This window comes from Odocoileus virginianus, chromosome 6 (assembly GCF_023699985.2).
Source record: "Odocoileus virginianus isolate 20LAN1187 ecotype Illinois chromosome 6, Ovbor_1.2, whole genome shotgun sequence".
Taxonomy (NCBI): Eukaryota; Metazoa; Chordata; class Mammalia; order Artiodactyla; family Cervidae; genus Odocoileus; species Odocoileus virginianus.
The window spans coordinates 18707958-18731152 of NC_069679.1; the positions used below are offsets into that span (position 1 = coordinate 18707958).

At 39.1% G+C, this 23195-nt stretch overlaps 1 protein-coding gene and 1 long non-coding RNA gene across 2 annotated transcripts in view; one reads left to right on the plus strand and one right to left on the minus strand.

The window, feature by feature from the left end:
* AVEN (apoptosis and caspase activation inhibitor) overlaps positions 1-23195 on the plus strand; it is a 192101-nt gene that overhangs the window by 151440 nt on the left and 17466 nt on the right. The window lies entirely within an intron of this gene.
* On the minus strand, positions 8683-17907 carry LOC110132749 (uncharacterized). Its single transcript, XR_002312581.2, has 3 exons — positions 17411-17907; positions 13692-13859; positions 8683-11639 (listed from the first exon to the last, which is right to left on the minus strand). It is a non-coding gene; the product is annotated as an uncharacterized lncRNA (long non-coding RNA).

Below are 23195 nucleotides of genomic sequence, written 5' to 3' on the forward strand. Positions count from 1 at the left end.
CTTGGAGTTTGGGAGGATTCTCACCATTTCCAGAACTGATCAGAGTGGCTCACTGTAGCTAAGTTTTTTGTACAAACAATATAGTTTATGACAGACACCCACTATCCTCTGGATATCTGGAATATTGGAACAGGCCTAGGCAGTGAGTGCCTTTGTGATCAGCTGCCAGTAGGTTCCCGAGCACCAAGTCCCTATTGAGTTTCCCTGGTGGACAGTATCTTACATGTATTGTCATATTTCGTAGCTGGAGGAATTAGATCCAGGTGACTTCACTGGGAGAGCACTGTCGGAAGCTTGTGCCTCTGGACTTCATCCATGCCCCTTTCCCCTTGCCTGATTCTGCTTTGTGTTCTTTTGGTGTAATCAAGCTATGAGTGCAACTGTGTGATTCCTTCATTGAACCTGAGGGTGGTCTTAGGGATCCCTGATATAATGGTGTTCCTTAGCTTGCTCTTTTGATGCATCAGTGCATTGCAAACATCCTGTGTTAATTATACAGACCTATCTCATTCTTTTTAATGACTTGATTGGTATTCTATGTTAGGAATATGCCATTAGTTATTTAACCATTCTCCTATTAATAGCATCCTATTGAGGATGCTTCAAGTTTTTCATTTTTATAAGCAATGCTTGCACATATACACTGATTTCTAAAAGTAAATTTTCTTTGGTCAATTTTGAGGTACTGTGGGGTTACCTTTCAAAAAACTTGTTCCAAGGTACTGCTAGCAATATATAATGCCCCATCTCTCTACATTCTTAACTAATCCTGGATTTGTCAGTTTTTAAAATTTTTGTGTCTCATGCTCAAAAACTAAAGTGGTCTCTTACGATTTTTAAATTTGAATTTTCTGACAATTGGTAAGTTTGAGCAATTTTTCCTATGTTTACTTCATTTGTGTTTTCTTTTGTCTTCGGTTGTATTCTGAGTGTTTTATTTTTTTCAGTGTGTTTTCTGAGTTGGTGTGTTAGTGCTCTCAGTATATTAGTGATATTAGCCTTTTGTATGTGGATAAGAAAATTGTACCACTTATTGGCTATTATGTTCTTCCCCCACTGATTTGAAATGCTGTCTTCATCACATACGAAGTTGTATGTCTGGGTTTCTTTCTGAAGTGTGTATTTTATTTTCCTATTCCTCTGCCAGGACTGTACTGTCTAATGACTACAACTTTACAGTCTGCTATTTTGATTTGATAGGTAGGGCTTATTCTTCCTTTTTATTTAAAAAATTTTAGAGATGTCCTTACGCATTTTACTGTTGCAAATGAAACAGAAGAGTTGACAAATTCTCCCTCTACTCCAAGTTGGGATTTTTTATTGGAATTGCATTGAGTATAAATACTGGGGAGAGACATTTTTACAATTGTAAGATTTCATCTAGTAATGTTATTTTTCCACTTATACCTTTCCTTATCTTTCGTTATTCCTTCCTCAAATTGTACGCTCCAGTAACACCAAACTGCCTGTGGGTACCCACAATATCTTAAGTTTTTCACTCTCTGATTTTGACAAAACTTTGCCATCTTTCAGATCAGGCATCATCGCTTCTAGGAGTCCTGACACTGCCCCAACTTGTATTAATTATCTCCCTTTCCGCCCACCTCTCAGTGCTCCCATAGGATATTGTGTCTTTCATTAAATATTGTGATTGCTTATTTATATAACCATGAACTCAAGGGGGCAATGTCCTATATAGTGTTGTACTTTTGGCCCTTAATATCGCCTATTGCTATGTAAATTATTAAATGAATAGACAAGAATCTTTCTACATAGTTTTATAATTTTCTTCATTTAAGTCAGAGTATACATTGTTAAGTTTGTTGAACTCATGAAGGAGTTCTTTTTTCCTCCCTACCACTGTGTTTATTGATATATGTGGAAAAGTTATTGACTTTTTTTTCCATTTATCTTGTAATCAGCCTTCTATTAAATTTCTCTAGTTTTTCAAATAAATTCCCTTGGCTGGTGTTAAATTCTTGTTATTATAGCTTGGGAAGAGGTGGCTGCAAGTGACAGACATAAGTTTTTAAAAATTATTTATACTTAAAAAATGCTGTGTTAAATTCTTGTTATTATAGCTTGGGAAGAGGTGGCTGCAAGTGACAGACATAAGTTTTTAAAAATTATTTATACTTAAAAAATGCTTTCATATTAAATATATTTAATATGTTATTTCAAAAGATATTTTAGTTTCCCTTTGTATTAATCCAGTTAACGATTACCTAAGTAAGAAGTAAACTAAATTCATATTTGGTCACCTTATATAGTGTTTTTTTACTTCCCAGCAAATCTTAGCCAAATGATTCAGTTCAGTTCAGTCGCTCAATTATGTCCGATGCTTTGCGAACCCATGAATTGCAGAACACCAGGCCTCCCTGTCTATCACCAACTCCTGGAGTTTACCCAAACTTATGTCCATTGAGTCAGTGATGCCATCCAACCATCCCATCCTCTGTCATCCCCTTCTCTTCCTGCCCTCAATCTTTCCCAGCATCAGGGTCTTTTCAAATGAGTCAGCTCTTCGCATCAGGTGGCCAAAGAATTGGAGTTTCAAAAACTTCAACATCAGTCCTTCCAATGAACACCCAGGACTGATCTCCTTTAGGATGGACTGGTTGGATCTCCTTGCAGTCCAAGGGACTCTCAAGAGTCTTCTCCAACACCACAGTTCAAAAGCATCAATTCTTTGGCGCTCAGCTTCCTTTATAGTCCAACTCTCACATCCATACATGACTGACTACTGGAAAAACAATAGCCTTGACTAGGCGGACCTTTGTTGACAAAATAATGTCTCTGATTTTTAAATATGCCGTCTAGATTGGTCATAAGTTTCCTTCCAAGGAGTAAGTGTCTTTTAATTTCATGGCTGCAATCACCATCCGCAGTGATTTTGGAGGCCCCCCCCCAAAAAAAAAGTCAGCCACTGTTTCCCCATCTATTTGCCATGAAGTGATGGGATCGGATGCCATGATCTTAGTGTTCTGAATGTTGAGTTTTAAGCCAACTTTTTCACTCTCCTCTTTCAATTTCATCAAGAGGCTCTTTAGTTCACAATTTCATCAAGAGGCTCTTTAGTTCTTCTTGATTTTCTGCCATAAGGATGGTGTCATCTGCATATCTGAGGTTATTGATATTTCTCCTGGCAGTCTTGATTCCAGCTTGTGCTTCCTCCAGCCCAGCGTTTCTCATGATGTACTCTGCATATAAGTTAAATAAGCACGGTGACAATATACAGCCTTGATGTACTCCTTTTCCAATTTGGAACCAGTCTGTTGTTCCATGTCCAGTTCTAACTGTTGCTTCCTGACCTGCATACAGGTTTCTCAAGAGGCAGGTCAGGTGGTTGGGTATTCCCATCTCTTTCAGAATTTTCCACAGTTTATTGTGATCCACACAGTCAAAGGCTTTGGCATAGTCAATAAAGCAGAAATAGATGTTTTTCTGGAACTCTCTTGATTTTTCAATGATCCAGTAGATGTTGGCAATTTGATCTCTGGTTCCTCTGGCATTTCTAAATCCAGCTTGAACATCTGGGAGTTCACGGTTCACGTACTACTAAAGCCTGGCTTGGAGAATTTTGAGCATTACTTTGCTAGCGTGTGAGATGAGTGCAATTGTGCGGTAGTTTGAGCATTCTTTGGTATTGCCTTTCTTTGGGATTGGAATGAAAACTGACCTTTTCCAGTCCCATGGCCACTGCTGAGTTTTCCAAATTTCCTGGCATATTGAGTGCAGCACTTTCATAGCATCATCTTTCAGGATTTGAAATTAACTCACCTTGAATTCCCTCACCTCCACTAGCTTTGTTCGTAGTGATGCTTCCTAAGGCCCACTTGACTTCACATTCCAGGATGTCTGGCTCTAGGTGAGTGATCACACCTTCATGATTATCTGGGTCGTGAAGATCTCTTTTGTATAGTTCTTCTGTGTATTCTTGCCACCTCTTCTTAATATCTTCTGCTTCTGTTAGGTCCATACCATTTCTGTCCTTTTTTTTTTTTTTTTTTAAATTTCTGTCCTTTTTTGTGCTCATCTTTGCCTGCAATGTTTCCTTGGGATCTCTAATTTTCTTGACGAGATCTCTAGTCTTTCCCATTCTGTTGTTTTCCTCTATTTCTTTGCACTGATCCCTGAGGAAGGCTTTCTTATCTCTCCTTGCTATTCTTTGGAACTCTGCATTCAGATGGGTATATCTTTCCTTTTTTCCTTTGCCTTTTGCTTCTCTTCTTTTTGCAGCTATTTGTAAGGCCCCTCAGACAGCCATTTTGCCTTTTTGCATTTCTTTTTGTTGGGGATGGTCTTGATCACTGCCTCCTGTACAATGTCACGAACCTCCCTCCCTAGGTCATCAGGCACTCTGTCTATCAGATCTAGTCCCTTAAATCTATTTCTCACTTCCACTCTATAGTCATAAGGGATTTGATTTAGGTCATACCTGAATGGTCTAGTGGTTTCCCCTACTTTGTTCAGTTTAAGTCTGAATTTGGCAATAAGGAGTTCATGATCTGAGCCACAGTCAGCTCCAGGTCTTGTTTTTGCTGACTGTATGGAGCTTCTCCATCTTTGGCTGCAAAGAAAATATTCAGTCTGTTTTCAGTGTTGGCCATCTGGTGATGTCCCTGTGTAGAGTCTTCTCTTGTGTTGTTGGAAGAGAGGTTTGCTATGACCAGTGCGTTCTCTTGGCAAAACTCTATTAGCCTTTGCCCTGCTTCATTCCGTACTCCCAAGGTCAAATTTGCCTGTTACTCTAGGTGTTTCTTGACTTCCTACTTTTGCATTCCAGTCCCCTATAATGAAAAGGACATCTTTTTTGGGTGTTAGTTCTAACAGGTCTTGTAGGTCTTCATAGAACCTTTCAGCTTCAGCTTCTTCAGCATTACTGGTCAGGGCATAGACTTGGATTACCATGATATTGAATGGTTTGCCTCGGAAACAAACAGAGATTATTCTGTTGTTTTTGAGATTGCATCCAAGTACTGCATTTCAGACTCTTGTGTTGACTATGATGGCTACTCCATTTCTTCTAAGGGGTTCCTGCCCACAGTAGTAGATATAATAGTGATCTGAGTTAAATGATTAAATACCATTAAAATAAATGTGTGTGTATAATTGTGAGCAAATTTGGTTCTATTACTCTAAATGAGTTATGCGGATGAACACGGTGAATATGAGGCCGGTTTGGTCTGGAATATCACAATAATTGGTGGGTGAATTTTGGAATTGTCTTTCCCTCTTATTCCAGAATAATTTTCTGGCATGATGATAAATTTTATGCTGATATTTGATGTAGAGCTATTTCTAGGTAAAGAAAAAAAAGAAGTTTAATATTTTGCATTTATATTTTTCTTTATATTGTGATAAATGAATAATTTACAGTGTACTGAAAAATACTTTCGATGCCTTGGAACAATGCCAGTTCTTTCTACAGGTCTCATAATTTAGGCTCAACATTTGCTATCTGGCAGTAGATGATTGGTCTTTGAAGGTAATTACTTGTTCAGGTGGAATTTCTCACCTTTACTTTTTTATTCACTCTCATTCAAGAAATTCATTGCAGTAGAAAGCAAATGTGAGCTTTCAAACAATCACTGTACTGGCTATTACTCTTTCAATTTTATTTAACTCCTATGGTCCCATGACAAAAGATTTTTCTCTTTGTTGTTTATCTTTCCAAAATTTGTACAGTAAATTTAGCCTGAGTGACATTTTTGGGAGAACCCTGGTAGTGCTTGGCTTTAGGGGGCACAAATATCTCAGGATGGAGCAGCATCATAATATCTACTTACTGCTCGGTGATTATGTTGACATCAACTAAAATTATGAAGTATTTGTTGTCTGCCAGTGGTGACTGTGCATAGGTCATTTAAACCCTCATAATCCTGCTAAACTGGGAACTATGATTATCCTCATTTGACAGGAAGTGGAGGCACAGAAAGTATCAGCAACTCCCTTAAAGACATGCAGCCAGTAAATAGTGGGGCCAGGGTTCAAACTCAAGACAGTCTGACTTCAGAGTCTAATTACTTAACAACCAGAAAGGCATATATGTGTTACTTATACTTTGATTTACCAAAATAATTTTCTCTAAATTAACACCCCCAATTTGACTCACTTGAATTCTTTGATATCTTTTTTTTCCTCTTCCTTGAAAATTACAAGAATTTGACTTGGTATCCTTAAGGTTGATTTCATTTTTCCCCTTAGCACCCAGTCCTTTACCTTTAAAAGTATCATTGACTTCTTTATGATATAATATGGTGTCATTGAATCTGTCAGGCAAACCTTTATTTCTCTAAAACATTATGAAATTTAAAAAAAATTCATCTTAAACTTTCAAATGTATGCTTTGTGAATTTCCTCTTGTATTCACAACATTCAGTTACCATATCCCTTGGTAGCAGTGTTGGTGTTAACATGATCATTGGATCTGACCCTCTGGAGTCAGATAAGACTCTTACATGTTATCAGTTACCTGGTGCTGGCAGCATTGTTGAAAGACCTCTCTTGGGCTGATGTTTCATCTGTGGATTCTTGCCCAGGTCCTGGGTAGCAGGAGCAGTTGACAATGTGTTCTTAGCACTGGCTCTTACCATCAGAGCAAACACATCATCTTGGATCTTGCTTGTACAAGATCATGTGGCCTTGTGTGCCACACATGTTGTGATTCACAGTCCTTGATGAGCAGACCTGCTTTGAGAACTTTGGAAAGTCTTCATAGAAGAGTCTTCCTTTTATGTTGATGGCCTTCTGTATAATATTGCTGTCTGCCATTTTATTTTGGGATCTGTGGTATGGCTATTTTTTCTTCACGTTGATGGTTAGTGTATATTTTGATGTAGTTTATGAGTGTTCATTACTTAAGTGCACCACTGTGAAGCCAGCCTACTGTGGTCTTCATTCCATTTGGGGATCACAGGCCCAGCAACCAACCCAAGAAAAGCAAAAATTAACCGTGTTAATTAACCAAGTTCACAGATTTTAGTTAAAATAACAAAACATAGGTAAACTACATAATCCAATCTTTCCCTAGTGACAGGAGTTTACTTGAAGGGCTTTACCACTATAAATGGAATTATTAGCTTTTAAATGTCACAAGCATTAAAAAAAATCTACTTCTTATTTGGCAGGAAGATGGACCTCTCTAAAAAGAAGCCAAAGGAAAGCAATGCCAGAATTTATTACATTTAAACAGTTTAAAATATATGTTGGATTTAGAAACATTGATGTTTCAAATCGGTTTTTCCCTTATTCTCCACCATAAAATAGAAAACCTTAACATCTTCTCCTGAAGTTGGGGAGGAGATAGAAATTAAAATTTTATTTTGTAGCAAAATACCACCTTACAATTCAATTTCACTTCTGACATAAAGACTTTTAGTGGCATTATAGCTTCACAATGACAGTTGTAAATACATGCACTTAATAGGTATCATTCACTAAAATTTGAGAGCACAAAAGGATGCTTAGTACAATTTATTGGAAACAGCTACATGGAGTAGGAAGGAGTTTAGGTTCCCTTCAGTGTCAGAATCCCTGGATTAGTGTGAGAAAAGAAGGCAGTCCATACATCATGTTTAGGCAAGGAGATGAAAGGATCAGACTTGTAAACCCTGAGGTGATGTGTATATGGGAATGGGGAGCCCATATGTGCTGTTTGCATGCACCCTTTCTTTTCTTCCCACGTGTCCTGCCATCCTGAGTCCACAAAGCAGCCAGCCCGGAGCATGGACCAAAGAACCTCAAACAGCTTATAATTTCCTCTTTAGAAATCTCAGTTTAATTTTGCACCAGTTTTTGAAATTTCCTTGAGCAGAATTCTTCTGAATTTGCCCTGGGCATGCATCTGCTTCTCTTTGTATTCCATGTCTAAACAACCAAGGTGGGAGAGTGGCATGGAAGGTGGCATCTGTCTCGGCTTTTGCTACCTCTTCTCTTTGGAAAACAGGACGAGTTCAAAACTGGTTACAGATACAGGCCTTCCTTGACTTACAGTGAGGTTACGTAAGCTGAAAGCTTATATATTAAGTGGAAAATGCATTTAATACTCTAACCTATTGATCATCATAGCTTAGCCTCACCCACCTTAAACATGCTCAGAACACTTAACATTAGCCCACAGTTGGGCAAAGTCATCTAACACAAAGCCTGTTTTGTAAATAAAGTGTTGAATGTCTCGTGTAATTTATTGACTGCTGTACTGAAAGTGGAAAAACAGAATGATTGTGTGTGTACAGAATGGATGTAAGTGTTTTTTGTCATTTACTACTCTCTTGGTTATGTGGTAGATTGGGAGCTGTGGCTCATTGCCACTGCCCAGCATCACAAAGAGTATCAGCATGTCACTAGCCTGGGGAAAAGATAAAAATTCAAAGTATGGTCCCTACTTAATCTGTATTGCTTTAGCACCATCAGAAAGTCAAAAAATCATAAGTTGAACCATCATAAGTTGGGGACTGTCTGTATACAATTATTTTCCTGGCTGCTCATGATCTATTCTGTTCTCTTCTGAATGCACTGGGAAGACCCAGAGGGATCGGGTGGAGAGGGAGGTGGGAGGGGGGACCGGGATGGGGAAATACATGTAAATCCATGGCTAATTCATTTCAATGTATGACAAAAACTACTGTAATGATGTAAAGTAATTAGCCTCCAACTAATAAAAAAAAAAAGTTAAAAAAAAAAAGTTCATTGTTAATGACATCTGGATTTTATGTGATGTTATTAATGGCCATATAGGTTGTGCATTATATCAATCACTTCAGTTTTTATAAAACTTTCCCCTTCTAATGGAAGCTTATCTTAATTTCACTACTAAATGATATTACTGATGAGTAACTTTAGGATATGCTCCTTTCCTAAAAGTTTCTGACAAACATAGGGATACTTACCTCCAGTCCAGATAACTCTAAAAGCCTGACATTATGCCTTTATCTGAAATTGGATTCTGCCCTTATACATTTCAATTAATTTTCTCTGATTTAAAAAGCATCCTTCCAAAAAATTGAATTTCAGTCTGATCAAGCTTCTAGTTCTAGCTACCAGTTTATAGGAGATATAAGGAATAGAAGAATAGATTAGACAATAATATGAGAGTACCAATCAGCAAAATACAGGAAGTAAAAAGACCAAGAGGGCAGATGCTCAGTTTTGCTCAACAAAAAAGCTATGAATACTAAAAAGATTTAAGAGACAAATCAACTGAATGCATTGTGGGGAATTTATTTGGATTATGGTTTGAATGCATTAACTATAAAAAAAACATCTTCCACTTCTCACTCTCCTAAGAGAAACCCAAAACATTTTATGGGTATACTTAAATATTATCTATGTGTTTGATAATATTATTCTTTAGCTACTGCCATTTTGCATATGATATTATTCCTATGTTATTAAAAAAGAGATCTTTTACTTTAGAGGCATATACAGAAGTTTAAAAGAAAAGCATGCTATTTGGTTAATACCCCTGGAAAGCCTCAGGTGGGACTATATTTGCAGATATGAGTGCTGAAAGCATATAGGCCTTCAACTTGCTGAATTCTGCCTAGTGGCATCTCCTGGAAACAGACCAAACATGAAATGGAGCAAAGTTGGTTAATTATGTCAAAAGTAATTCCTAAAACTTGTCAAATGGAATTTCGTTAGCAGATTCATTCCACTGGCACCTTGTCTAAAGTTTCTTATATAGTTTTGTGTTAAAAAGATTTATAAGATAGTTCTTGCTTTAAAAAAGCGAAACACAAACCCAACATTTACTATGCTTGCCCTACTTTTAAAACATGAGAGACATATTAATGATTTAGAGAGACTAATAGTTCATTTATGCAGGTTCCATTTTGAGCTTTGAAGCCTTGAAAAGACGTTGCTACTTTTGACATTACCATGAAAATCAAAATATTTATTCTGAATATATAGTAAAACACAAACATGATCATCAAATCAGGAACATTTTAGAGTTAGATCCAAACAACAGATGTTTCTTTATAGATAATCCACCGATGTTCCTACCATTGAACAATAAACATATTCTGTAAACTGTTAAGTAAAGCTTTTGGAAATTCAGTCACATTTTTAATATGTCAAGGAATCTCAGTATCTCTGAATCCGTCATGAATCCTTTGGTAAATATATTTGGTAAATCCTTTGGTAAAAATCAATAAATAATAGTTCAGCTTACCAAGTTACTTTCTTATAACTGACTTTTTGTATATCATATTTTCTTAAAACTCAGCACTCTGTCTTTTAGTTGTGGAATGGAAACTTTAGATAAAAGCAAGCCACGTATACTCTAAGGCAGCCGTAAATAATGAGAATCAACATCGACACCACTGACCTTCTTAAACAGATCCACCCAATACTAGTCACCCAGTTTGTGACTTTCCAATACAAGCAGCACATAAATAATGCCAGGACCCCAAAAGTACCCACCAAAATTTGTTCAGTAAAAACAAATACTAAGGCTTCCAAGTATGCCATTTGCATTTCTGGCTTCATAGTTCTGCACTTAAGCGTTGAACCACTTGCCAGCTATTGTCAGAATATCAGTGGCCATCTATGTGAAGAACAAAACAGCCAAGAAATGGATTCCACAGTAAAATGATGGACTGGGAGAGGCTGGAAGTTAAATGTCATCAAAACATAGGCTGAGATTTGTATTTAAGAGTTGCATCAGGAAAGGTGCTGAGCAAAACAGCTGGTCTTAAATAGCTAAAGTCTGGGAGACAGGGTTCAGAAGCCAGCGCCAGGTAACACCAGGGCTAGAATCTGTGAGTAAGAGGAACAGAGAACCGGAAGGCTAAATGCTGCCTCTCTGCCAATCTGGGACAGGCAACGGGGATTTCTCACGTTTTGAGGTGTGTACTCCCCGATTTCATCCTCTCACATTTCCTCTCCCTTCTGTCACTAACAATGTGAAGGTCTGCCTTCCAGATGAGTGATTCTGGATATTAAACAGCAAAGTGGCATGTTCTTAAGCATGGAGATTTTTCTGTGCCCAAACTTCATAGAGGTCCCACCAAATTTTTCCCCAAGCTAATTACTAGTTAGGGTAGCTTGCCAAATTCCTTAGCATCATATTTACACTTCTGCTTCTCCAACATGGCTGGGGGAGAGGATGTGTAGCCATGGTAATGCTAATGAGGACAATTATTATCCTATGCAAAGAGAACTTTTCTATCTTCCACCTTCTTTATTTTGAAGGTGACAATTTGACAGACCCTGCTATTTGATTTAAATAATTGTTTTTACTCTTTTGTGTTGTCTTATTAATCTGTAAATGGTAAGGGTAATTGTCCTTGAGAATTAGTGTGAGAATTAGGGTGGATACTCATGTAAAACGTGTTTAACAGGTAAGAGCTAGGATGAGTTGGATTTCGCCAAGCCTGGTTATTATTGTGGAATATAGTGTTAAACCCTGGAACCTGATACCTGGTTGGACAGTGTTGAGTCCCATAAGGAATATGACCCAGCCTGTCTTCAGCCTTGTCTTGCCTCTTGACCCCTCATCATGCTGGAGCCACACTGGCCTGCCTTCTGCTGCTCCAATGGCCAAAATTCCTTCTGTCTATCTGGAGGCCTCTGCTCATATTTCCTCTGGGGAGATGTTACCTCACCGAACTCATTCCTGGTGTACCCAAGAGCTAGAAATAAGAGAATTTTAAAAAGAAAAGCAAGGATCTGAGACATGAAGTTAATCAGAACTAACCTCCACAAGTTCTACATTGCCTGCATGAGTTGACCTCAAAAAAAGTATATCAAGGAAGCAACCTCAATGTCCATTGACAGAGGAATGGATAGGTACATATATACAATGGAATATTACTCAGCCATAAAAAGGAATAAAATTGGGTCATTTGTAGTGATGTGGATGAACCTAGGGTCTGTCATCAAGAGAAAAACAAATATATTAACACATATATATGGAATATAGAAAAATGATATAGATGAACCTATTTGTAAGGCAGGAATAGAGACACAAAAGTAGAGAATGGACTTGTGGACACTGGGGAGGAGGAGAAGGAGAAGTTGGTATGAATTAAGAGAGTAGCATTGACATATATACACCACCATGTGTAAAATAGATAGTGATAAATTGCTGTGTAGAATAGGGAGCTCAGCTCAGCGCTCTGTGCTGACCTAGAGGGTGGGATGGGGGGTGGGTAGGGGGGAAATGTGCATGTGTGTGTGTATATATGTGTGTGTGTATGGGGAGGGGATATGTGTGAATATATATATAGCTGATTCATGTTGTACAATAGAAACTAACACATTATAAAGCAGTGAGTGAACGGGTTAGTGAAAGTCGCTCAGTCGTGTCCGACTCTTTGCAACCCCATGGACTATATAGTCTATGGAATTCTCCAGTCCAGAATACTGGAGTGGGAAGCCTTTCCCTTCTCCAGGGGATCTTCCCAACCCAGGGATCAAACCCAGGTCTCCCGCTTTGCAGGCGGATTCTTTACCAGCTGAGCTACAAGGGAAACCCATAAAGCAGTTATCCTCCAATTAAAAAAAAAAAAAGAAAACAGTGTACTGACTAATGGTCTTCTGTCTTCAGCTTGGTATTGTTTGTGCTTACTAGAGCTGCCCAGTTGGAGATTTTATGAGGAATATTGTGCTGGTGAGCAGTGAATTCTTATATGATTTAAGACTTTACAAAATCTTAAATGAAAGTAGAAGCTAGAAGGAGAGAAAAGACCAGTCAGTAGCTAAAGATATGGATGTGAATTTGGATTTTATACTATGAAGATGTGAATTAGTATCAGAAAGATGAACTGAGCTGATATATAGTAAGAAAATGGTGAAACAAATCAAAGCTAATAGATAAGACTTCTTTATCCTTTAATATATGAGAGTCTGGCCTACATTTAGCCAGTAAACCACAAATTGAAAGTCATCTCATATTCCTGATAGAAAGCGGTTCAGACATTTTCTCTCACAAATGCGCAGTTTTCTCTGAGGGCATCATCTGATGTCTGTTTCATCATGGGATTACAGTGTTTGGGGATTTTAATTATTTAACATTTACCTTGATGGAGAACTTTTAATTGCAAGAGGAAAACTTGGGCAGATTAAGGTAGAAAATACTATGTTTGAGAGGTATAAGTGGTAATAGGGATAGATTGACTTTCAAAAAAAAGTACTCAATATAGTAACAGAAAATTAAATAGTAGGGAGGAATGGATGATGGGCCAGGAAATTCAGGGATAGTTTGACGCTACTGTGGGACCAGGTTGCTGGGAGTTTTGCAGTGACCTTTGGAAAGGAGAGTGTCACTGTCCTTGTGGGACTGTGTTTTTTTCTGTCCTGCACTGAAGTGGGTGCGGGCATGTGCTTGAATCTGAGTGGCATCCTACAAATACAGGCTGCCTTCTAGATAATGATGATTTGGCCTTGATCTGGCTTTTCTTTCTCCTCTACTCCTTTTGGAAGTGAATTGTATATCATTGCAAGATTGGTGATGAGATTAGAGGGCAGTCTACTCCTTGAGTGATTAGACGTGGAACCTTAGATTTCAGGTATGATGGTTTCATTAGCTGTGATAACTAACAGAGTCAACATTTTGGGTGTCAGATAAATAAAAAAGCCTAAGCAAAGATTTAGGTGGACCAAATCTTTTTTGAGGAATTTAGCGCCACGAGTGAGTTATTTTATAGGGATATATGTTTAAAACAAAGGGAGAGAGTGCAAACCTTACTGAAGCTTTGGAAAAGGAATTTAAATTTCCTTTTCTTTTGTTTGTTGATTTTTCCATAGTTTCCTCTTGTCTTGTTCAACTCAGGATTTGAGAGCAACTGAACCAGGGAGTAAGTCTTCTCTATTTATATTGTTTGCATCCAGTTGTGTTTGACACAATTGTGCTGAAAAATGTATGAAAGAACGAAAAAAAATCAATAAATTTAATGAATGAATTTTTCCTCTTAAAGTCATTGTTGTTTAACATCCCTGAGAGTGGCAGTTAACAGTATTAATTTTCATTATGCTGGAAACTAGAACTTTATCCCACTCTTACTTCATAACCTGGAGAAGGGAATGGCCACCCACTCCAGTATTCTTGCCTGGAGAATTCCATGGACAGAGGAGCCTGACAGGCTATATATAGTCCACGGGTTCGCAAAGAGTCAGACATGACTGAGTGACTGATACTTTCACTTTTCACTTTCTTCATAACAGAATTGGGAAAAAACTTGAAAGGCACATTTTGTCTAAAATTAATGTTAACTATAGTTTGAGAAGTTTGAAAATGATGAGAATTTCACTGAAATCATTGGAGGCGACTCATACTTTGGTGCACAGAATCACTAACTAGCAGCTGACTCTTATTAATGACCTCTTGAGTAGGACCCTCTCAGAGTTTGTCACAGATTGCAGTTGCTTCCCTACCTCATATGCATTCTTCCTTTTTAACTCAAACCCCTGGTTGTTATCTGAACACATAGCCACCGGGGAAGAAATTAATGATCCAGCCTTCCTTGTGGCTTGATAAAGGGATAGATACAGTTCTAGCCGAAAGAGAAAGAGTGGAAATGTTCTGTGGTAGCTTCTGGGAAAACCTAACAGACGGCTGCTGCATGTCTTTTGCCTCTTTTTCTCCAACTCTTTGTCCATCTTTTTGTGTAGAATTTTGCTGGGATAATGTTACTGAACTAAGTGTGTGGACTCTGCTCATATCCCAGCGTGGCTGAGGCCATTCCTCTGCCTTGGTGGTAAAAGGTTCTTTTTCTGTTTGGGTTTCTGTAGCCAAATAAGAAAACCAAAGCTTGAGATTGTTGCAGCACAAGCTTTGCTCAGTGGCCAAAGAACGGAGAAGCAGGAGCTTCGTTCACAGATGAAATTCTTGGCCAGGTGATGAGAGGCACTTGATTTAAAGAGTTAAAGACAAAGAAGGGAGGGGCGGTGGCTAATGATGGGGAAATGTATGCATTAGTCTAAAGGGAAGGGGCAGGGCTTTAGAGGGAGTAGGATGCCTCTCCCTTTTTATCCATTTTTGGTCCTTGATTTCCAGTCCTGGTTGTGGTAGACATGTTATTTAATATGCTAATGTAGTAAAATCTACATATAATGAAACTTGGAGTCTTTTGGAGGTCAAATTCATTGCCATCTTGGTTCTAGCTGGTTCTGTCTGGTTTTTGTTTTCCTTGTAACTTTCTTATCTTTGGACCCTGTGACTCAAGTATTTATGTTAATGCCTGTTAAAGGTGGGGGTTGACAGGTTTTCCCTTTCATACTGTTCTTGGGGTTCTCAAGGCAAGAATACTGAAGTGGTTTGCCATTCTCTTCTCCAGTGGGCCATGTTTTGTCAGAACTCACCACCATGACCCGTCCACCTTGGGTGGCCCTACACAGTGAAAGGAGCAGTGACTCCACAAGAGATTGACCCAGACTTGCCCATGAGTGTCCAAGAGTCTCCAGCAGGGGTGTGGGTCGGTGGTGGCCTGCTGCAGGGTCGGGGCATTGAGTGGGGCAGTACATGCACAGGACCTTTTGAAGGAGGTTGCCATTATCTTCATTACCTCCACCATAGTTTGGCTTCAGGTCAAGCAACAGGGAGGGAACACAGCCCTGCCTATCAACAGAAAATTGGATTAAAGATTTATTGAGCATGGTCCCGCCCATCAGAATAAGACCCAGTTTCCCCTTCAGTTGACTTCCCTGGTGGCTCAGATGGTAAAGCATCTGCCTACAATGCAGGAGACCCATGTTCAATCCCTGGGTTGGGAAGATCTCCTGGAGGAGGAAATGGCAACCCACTCCAGTATTCTTGCCTGGAAAATCCCATGGACAGAGGAGCCTGGTAGACTACAGTCCATGGGGTTGCAAAGAGTCAGACATAACTGAGCGACTTCACCTTCACTTTTCTTTTCATTTTCCTCCTCACACAGTCTCCCATGAGGAAGCTTCCATAAGCCTCTTATCCATATCCATCAGAGGGCAGACAGAATGAAAACCACAATCATAGAAAACTCATCAAACTGATTACATGGACCACAGCCTTGTCTAACTCAGTGAAACTATGTGCACAAGGTTTTGTTTGTGCCCTCCAAGAGTCTGTTTCCCCAGTCCTGTATAAGTTCTGGCATCCGGTCCCATCACTTCATGGCAAATAGATGGGGAAATAAGAGAAACAGTGACAGACTTTGTTCTGGGGGGCTTCAAAATCAATGCAGATGGTGCTTGCTCCTTGGAAGAAAAGCTATGACCAACCTAGACAGCATATTAAAAAGCAGAGACATTACTTTGCCAACAAAGGTCCATCTAGTCAAAGCTGTGGTTTTTCCAGTAGTCATGTATGGATGTGAGAATTGGACTATAAAGAAAGCTGAGCGCCGAAGAATTGATGCTTTTGAACTGTGGTGTTGGAGAAGACTCTTGAGAGTCCCTTGGACTGCAAGGAGATCCAACCAGTCCATCCTAAAGGAAACCAGTCCTGAATACTCATTGGAAGGACTGATGCTGAAGCTGAAACTCCAATACTTTGGCCACCTGAAAAGACCCTGATGCTGGGAAAGACTGAAGGTGGGAAGAGAAGGGGACTACAAAGGATGAGATGGTTGGACGGCCTCACTGACTTAATGGACATGAGTTTGAGCAAGCTCTGGGAGTTGGTGATGGACAGGGAAGCCTGGTGTGCTGCAGTCCATGGGGTTGCAAAGAGTCGGACACGACTGAGCAACTGAACCAAACTGACAGGTTTTGAGTGAGGGTCTGGTGTCAGCTCTGGCAGCAGCAGCAGGCATTCTGGTCAACAACTGGGATCGTGGCAAGAAGTGCTTCTGTAGGAATAGCAGAGCAATGAGCTGGAGGGAGCCTGGGCCACCATCCCAGCCTTTGATCGCCTAAATTTCAACTTCATTTAGTTGACAGAAATAGAACATTTTGCCTTGTTTGCTGCATGTTGCTCTGCTTGCTAAGTTGCTTCATTTGTGCCCAACTCTGCTGCTCCATGGACAGCAGCCCACCAGGCTCCTCTGTCCATGGGATTCTCCAGGCAAGAATACTGGAGTGGGTTTCCATGCCTTCCTCCAGGGGAATCTTCCCAACATGGGGATTGAACCTGGGTCTCTCGTACTGCGGGCGGATTCTTTACCCTCAGTCACCAGGGAAGCCCTAAAATGAAGTGCTCGTCCAGAAATGGTTGAACCCTTGTCTCAGGCATCTTCTGCATTGGCAAGCGATCTCTTTACCACTAATGCCATCTGCAGAGGCAGGGGAGGAGGAGAATAAATGTAGCTGTGCATTCTGAATTACCACAGCTTGATAACAAGCCAGCTCCCTGTCTTGGTATCTTCAGAAAGGCTGTCTGAAGCTGCTGTCTCCCCACACTGTGTTTGGAAGAAAGTATTTGGTGGGAGCTGGGAGCTGGTGGATGGTCAGGGATGACCCTATGGGACGTCAAGTCTCCAGCACTTACAGGTTGGTCAACTGAAGATGTTAGGAAGTTCATCCCATGATAGCTCAGCTGTGACACAAAAGTCCCAGTATAGAAGGCAGTAGGATACTGGTCTGGGCTCTAGGAAGGCACTGGCAGGGCAAGACCTCAAGGGACCCAAGGGATTAGGAGCAATTGCTTCTGATCTTCATGGTCTTTCCAAGCCCCTCTCTTTGTAGCATCAGTTGGGGCTTTATCTTATTAAAGCCAAAATTTTTCAGGTTTCATTACATGCAGCCAGACATCATCCTCACTGACGCACTTTTTACTACAGGTCAGTTCTAGGATCTTATGACTTCATTGTCTGTCTGAGGAATAGTCTTCATATTCTTTGGTTTATTCAGCCTTGTCTGAACATTTACTCTCATATTCGAGTTCTACTCTCATCTACCAGAGTTTGGTGTTGGCCTGGTTTCTGAAAACAGTTGATCTGAGAAATTTTACTAAATTGTCTACTGTGGAACAGGGTTAATACAGAATATTTGACAACTGTTTTGGGGAAAACAAGCTACATTCTAAGTTCCAGAATGTCAGCATCATCCTTTGCTCATAAAGCCTAGAACCCTTCTGTGGTACCTGAGTATATCTGACTTTTCCTTCAATGTATCCATGCAGATGGGGAAGCACCTTTTTAGGGGCATTGGGAAGATAGGCACATCCTATCATGTAGTGCTCAATGTGGATATTTGATGCTCAAGGGCCTTTGGGGCCCCATACCTGGTGAGAAAGCTAGTCATAGGTCACTGTTGAGCTAGAGGAGAGAGTTTTCTGACTTTCTCGTTCTTTTGCAACAACCTAGCTTTTAAAATTCATCACTCTAGTGGCTTTTATAGTCTTTCTCACAAAGACCGAAGTGTTAGCTGTTGCTTTGTTTTAGGGTTAAATACTGAAGTGCTGGACCTGTGAATCTATTAATAGAAAGACTCATCAGTGGAAGCTAGAAACTGGGGGTGGCAAGGACTTTTTTACATCCTTATAGACTGAACTGTGGATCATCTCTGGATTGATCTGTGTCAGTGTGTGGATTTGGGATCTACCTTGCCTTTCCAAATATGGTATGTCTCCTAGATGAGCTAGAGAAATTCAGAGACAAGAAGGGTATGTTCCATTCTCTATAGCAGCCATGATGTTGACCATTGGGACATAGTGTCTTTCTATGAAGATTGTGAACTTGTCAGCCTATAAGGTGATCATAATAAAGAAGAGCCAGGAAAATGGAGCTTAAAATGAAGTGCGTGCGTGCCTAGGTGCTCAGTCGTGTCCAATTCTTTGCAACACCTTGGACTGCAGCCCTCCAGGCTCCTCAGTTCATGGGGGTTCTCCAGGCAAGAATACTGGAGTGGATTGCCATGCCCTCCTCCAGAGGATCTTCCCAACCTGGGGACTGAACCCAGGTCTCTCGCATTGCAGGCAGATTCTTTACCATCTGAGCCAGCAGGGAAGCCCTAAAATGAAGTACTCATCCAGAAACAGTGCTACATTCCTCTTGCTTTATACAGTTGGTTTCCAAATGGACATACCACAAGGGTCTGGGCCAGTTTGATAAGGATAAGATCCAAACACCTAGGATAAACGTCTGTTATAGGAATTGCCACTCCCAAATCATTGGACACATTTTCCATCTTCCACATTTGCTCTTTATATATATCTGATCTGTATTTTTGAAACTGAAAGTCTTGTAGGTTTCTTTGCCCAGATAAAGACTGTGCTTGAACTTTTACTGGTTAAGTTCTTTAACTTGAGTGAAAGCTCTTGTATGCTGCTGTGGCTGAAAGGGTAAGCCTAACATTCAAAGCTGTCTTATCTATGACTAGAGGGTATATTTTTTGATAGCGTGTTGGTATTGTGGAAGTCTAGCTAGTTTGGTGTCCACTTTGTCACTGATCCTAAAATTTGTGTTAGACTAGTTTGAGAGGTCAGGCAGAGTGAGCATCCTGGGTATACAACCATACAGCAATGGTTGGTGTATCACCTTTATTTCTCTGATGCTACTGCTGTTAGAATACTTAGAGGTCTATAAAAATACTCTTAATTTTTAAAGTACTGATTTACAGGAACCCCTGAAATGATTCCTAAAGTGAGGAATTCTGTTCTTGAGTTTGGATTTTCATGTCTTCAAATATTGTCAACATATCAAGAATACTGTATCAAATGTCACTACTCAGTAAATGAAATATTTATTGAGTATGTTTTTTTCCCTAGGGAGCTCAGATAGCTGAGAAGACTAGTAGAAATAGTGGAAAGAGCTTTGTTATTAATAGTTAGAGGTATAATAACGAATGTTAGGAGGTCTTAGTGTCTAGTCGTTAACTGACTAGTCAGGCCATTGAACCTAAGTTTCTTTATTGTTCTAGAAAGTGAGGGTTAGAATGAATGACACCTAGTGTTGCAGCTCTTGATGTCTATGGATGTTTTGTCTTAAATGCATTCTGAGTAGGTCTTAGCCCTTAAGAAGTTTCAACTTTTTCTAGATTTCCTTATTTTGTTTGGCTCAGTTCCAAAAGTAACACATGCTTATTGTTTACAAAGGAAAATTCAACTGGAAAATGTATTATACAGAAAGGATAAGTCTCCTTCAACCCTGCCCTCTGAGAGTGAATCATTCTCAAAATATAACCATCTTGACTTATTTCTATGCATTTGTTAGTATTTTTGTGATATGTACACATATGTATCTGCATATATAGCATTTGCATGTATGTGTGTGTATACATGTGTGTGTGTTATTCATACTGCACTAAAACTTGATTTTTTTCATGAAACAATTGAGATGATGGGCATCTTTCCATGGCAGTACATACAAAGCTATATTATTTTTTTAATTGAAGTATAATTGATAATATAACATTGGTTTCAACCATACAATATCATGACTCAGTATTTGTATATACTGCAAAGTGATCACCACAAGAAGTCTAGTTAACATCCATCACCATACATAGTTACAGTTTTATTTTTCTTGTGATGAGAACTTTTAGATCTACTCTCTTAGCAAGTTTCAGTTATGCAGTACAGTATTAACTCTAGTCACCATGATGTATATACATTATATAAACTACTGTATTTTTTTAAAGTGACCTTATAAAATGTCACTAATTGACTATTGTATACACATTAAATATGCATTCTGGCCAAAATGTCAAGTGTTGAATCATATTCAGCTGAAGCTAAAGCTAAATATCACTGTTATAGAATGGATGTATTGAAATACATGAAAAAAGTCTGAAATTTCAAATAAAATTAAAACTTGATTATGAAAGCTTTTAGTGGCCAGATTTAATTTTGACCGTATGGAGGCATTCTCATTTCTCACCACTGTCTGCTGCTGGATTGTTCCTATAGTCACTGTACCATCCTACACATTTGTGATACTCAATAGATGTTAGCTTGGGTGAGGTAGGTGGAGGAGCAAAATATTATTTGGTTAGTTCTGCCAGAATAGAATACTGTTGAGGGTAATGGTACTCCTCATAAATGTCCTTTCTAAGAGTAACTAGATAAAAACTAGGTAATAGACTAGATGAAGATTTATCTTTTCATTAACTGCTAGGTGTGGAGATTTGTTTGATCATGAGTTTCATTGATGGAATCCTCCAAACTGAAGCATTGTGCACTGCCCTTTCCCCCATATTCTTTTCCATTATGGCTTATTACACAATGTTGAATATAGTTCTCGGTGCTATAGAGTAGGAATTTGTTGTTTATTTTGCATATAGTAGTTTGTATCTGCTAACCCCAAGCTCCTAATTATGCTCCTCCCAGCCCTTTCCTCTTTGATAACCACAAGTCTGTTCTCCGTCTGAGTCTGTTTCTGTAAATAAGTTTATTGGTATTATTTTTTTAAAGAGCCCATATGTAAGTGATGTGGTATTTATCTTTCTCTTCACTTAGTATACTTCACTTACTATGATAATCTCTAGGTTCATCCATGTTGCTGCAAATGGCATTATTTCATTCTTTTTATGGCTCAGTAATATACATACATGCACCATATCTTCTCAATCCATTCATGTGTCAATGGACATTTAGGTTGCTTCCATGTCCTGGCTGTTGAAAATAGTGCTGCTGTGAACATTGAGGTTTATGTATCTTTTTGAATTAGAGTTTTCTCCAGATATATTTCCTGGAGTGGGATTGCTGGATCATATGGTAGATCTACTTTTAGTTTTTTTTTTTTTTATTGAAGGATAATTGGTTTACAGAATTTTGTTGTTTTCTGTTAAACCTCTGAAACAGCCATAGGCATACATATATCCCCTCCCTTTTGAACCTCCCTCCCCATCCCACCCCTCCAGGTTGATACAAAACCCCTGTTTGAGTTTCTTAGCCATACAGCAAATTCCCATTGGCTATCTATTTTACATATAGCAGTGTAAGTTTCCGTGTTACACTTTCCATATATTTCACCCTCTCCTCCCCTCGCCTCATGTCCACAAGTCTATTTTCTATATCTGTTTCTCCATTGCTGCCCTGTAAGTAAATTCGCACATACCATTTTTCTAGATTACATATATGTGCATTAGAGTATGATATTTATCTTTCTCTTTCTGACTCTCTTCACTCTGTGTAATAGGTTCTAGGTTCATCCACCTCATTAGGACTGACTCAAAGGCATTCCTTTTTATGGCTGAGTAATATTCCATCATGTATATGTACCACAACTTCTTTATCCATTCATCTGTTGATGGACATCTAGGCTGCTTCCATGTTCTAGCTATTGTTCATAGTGCTGCAATGAACAATGTGTCTTTTTCAGTTTTGGTTTCCTCAGGTTATATGCCTAGGAGTGGGATTGATGCATCATATGGTGGTTTTATTCCTAGTTTTTTTTTAAGGAATCTCTGTACTGTCTTCCATAATGGCTGTGTCAGTTTACATTCCCATCAACAGTGCAAGAGTGTTCCCTTTTCTCCACACCTTCTCCAGCATTTTTTGTAGACATTTTGATGATGGCCATTCTGACCAGTTTGAGGTGATATCTCATTGTAGTTTTGATTCACATTTCTCTAATAATGAGTGACGTTGAGCATCTTTTCATGTGTTTGTTAGCCATCTGTATGTCTTCTTTGGAGAAGTGTCTGTTTAGGTCTTTTTCCCACTTTTTGATTGTGTTGTTTGCTTTTCTGGTATTGAGATGTATGAGCTGCTTATATATTTTGGAAATTAATTCTTTGTCACTTCTTTCATTTGCTATTATTTTCTCCAGTTCTGAGGGTTGTGTTTTCACCTTGCTTGTAGTATTCTTTGCTGTACAAAAGCTTTTAAGTTTAATCAGGTCCCACTTGTTTACTTTTGTAATTTTAGTTTTTTAAGGAACCTCCATACTGTTTTTTAGAGTGGCTGTACAAACTTACATTCCCACCAACAGTGTAGGAAGGTTTCCCTTTTCTCCACCCCTTTTCCAGCATGTAATATTTATAGTTTTTTTTAAAGACATATTCAACATTGTGATCAGACTGTTATATTTAACAATCAACAGCATTGGTGCAAAAAGAAAATCTACATTAAAACTCTGTTGGAATGCTTTACACTTTCCGTAGAACAGAAACTAAAATAACCTGTTATGCAATTAATCACAAGTACAGTCCTCGAGTTTTTTGCCCATACGCATGAGTATTGTCTAAAACATGTCTTCTTTAGCAGCGAGGCCCAGCCACCACTGTGCTTGGCTGAGTTCGCAAGTCTGTAGCTTCCCTCTCACTCCTCTCCCTGTCTCCTCCTGCTAAGCTTGTTTCCTGGCAGTAACTAAAGCCTGCTGCTGCTGCCA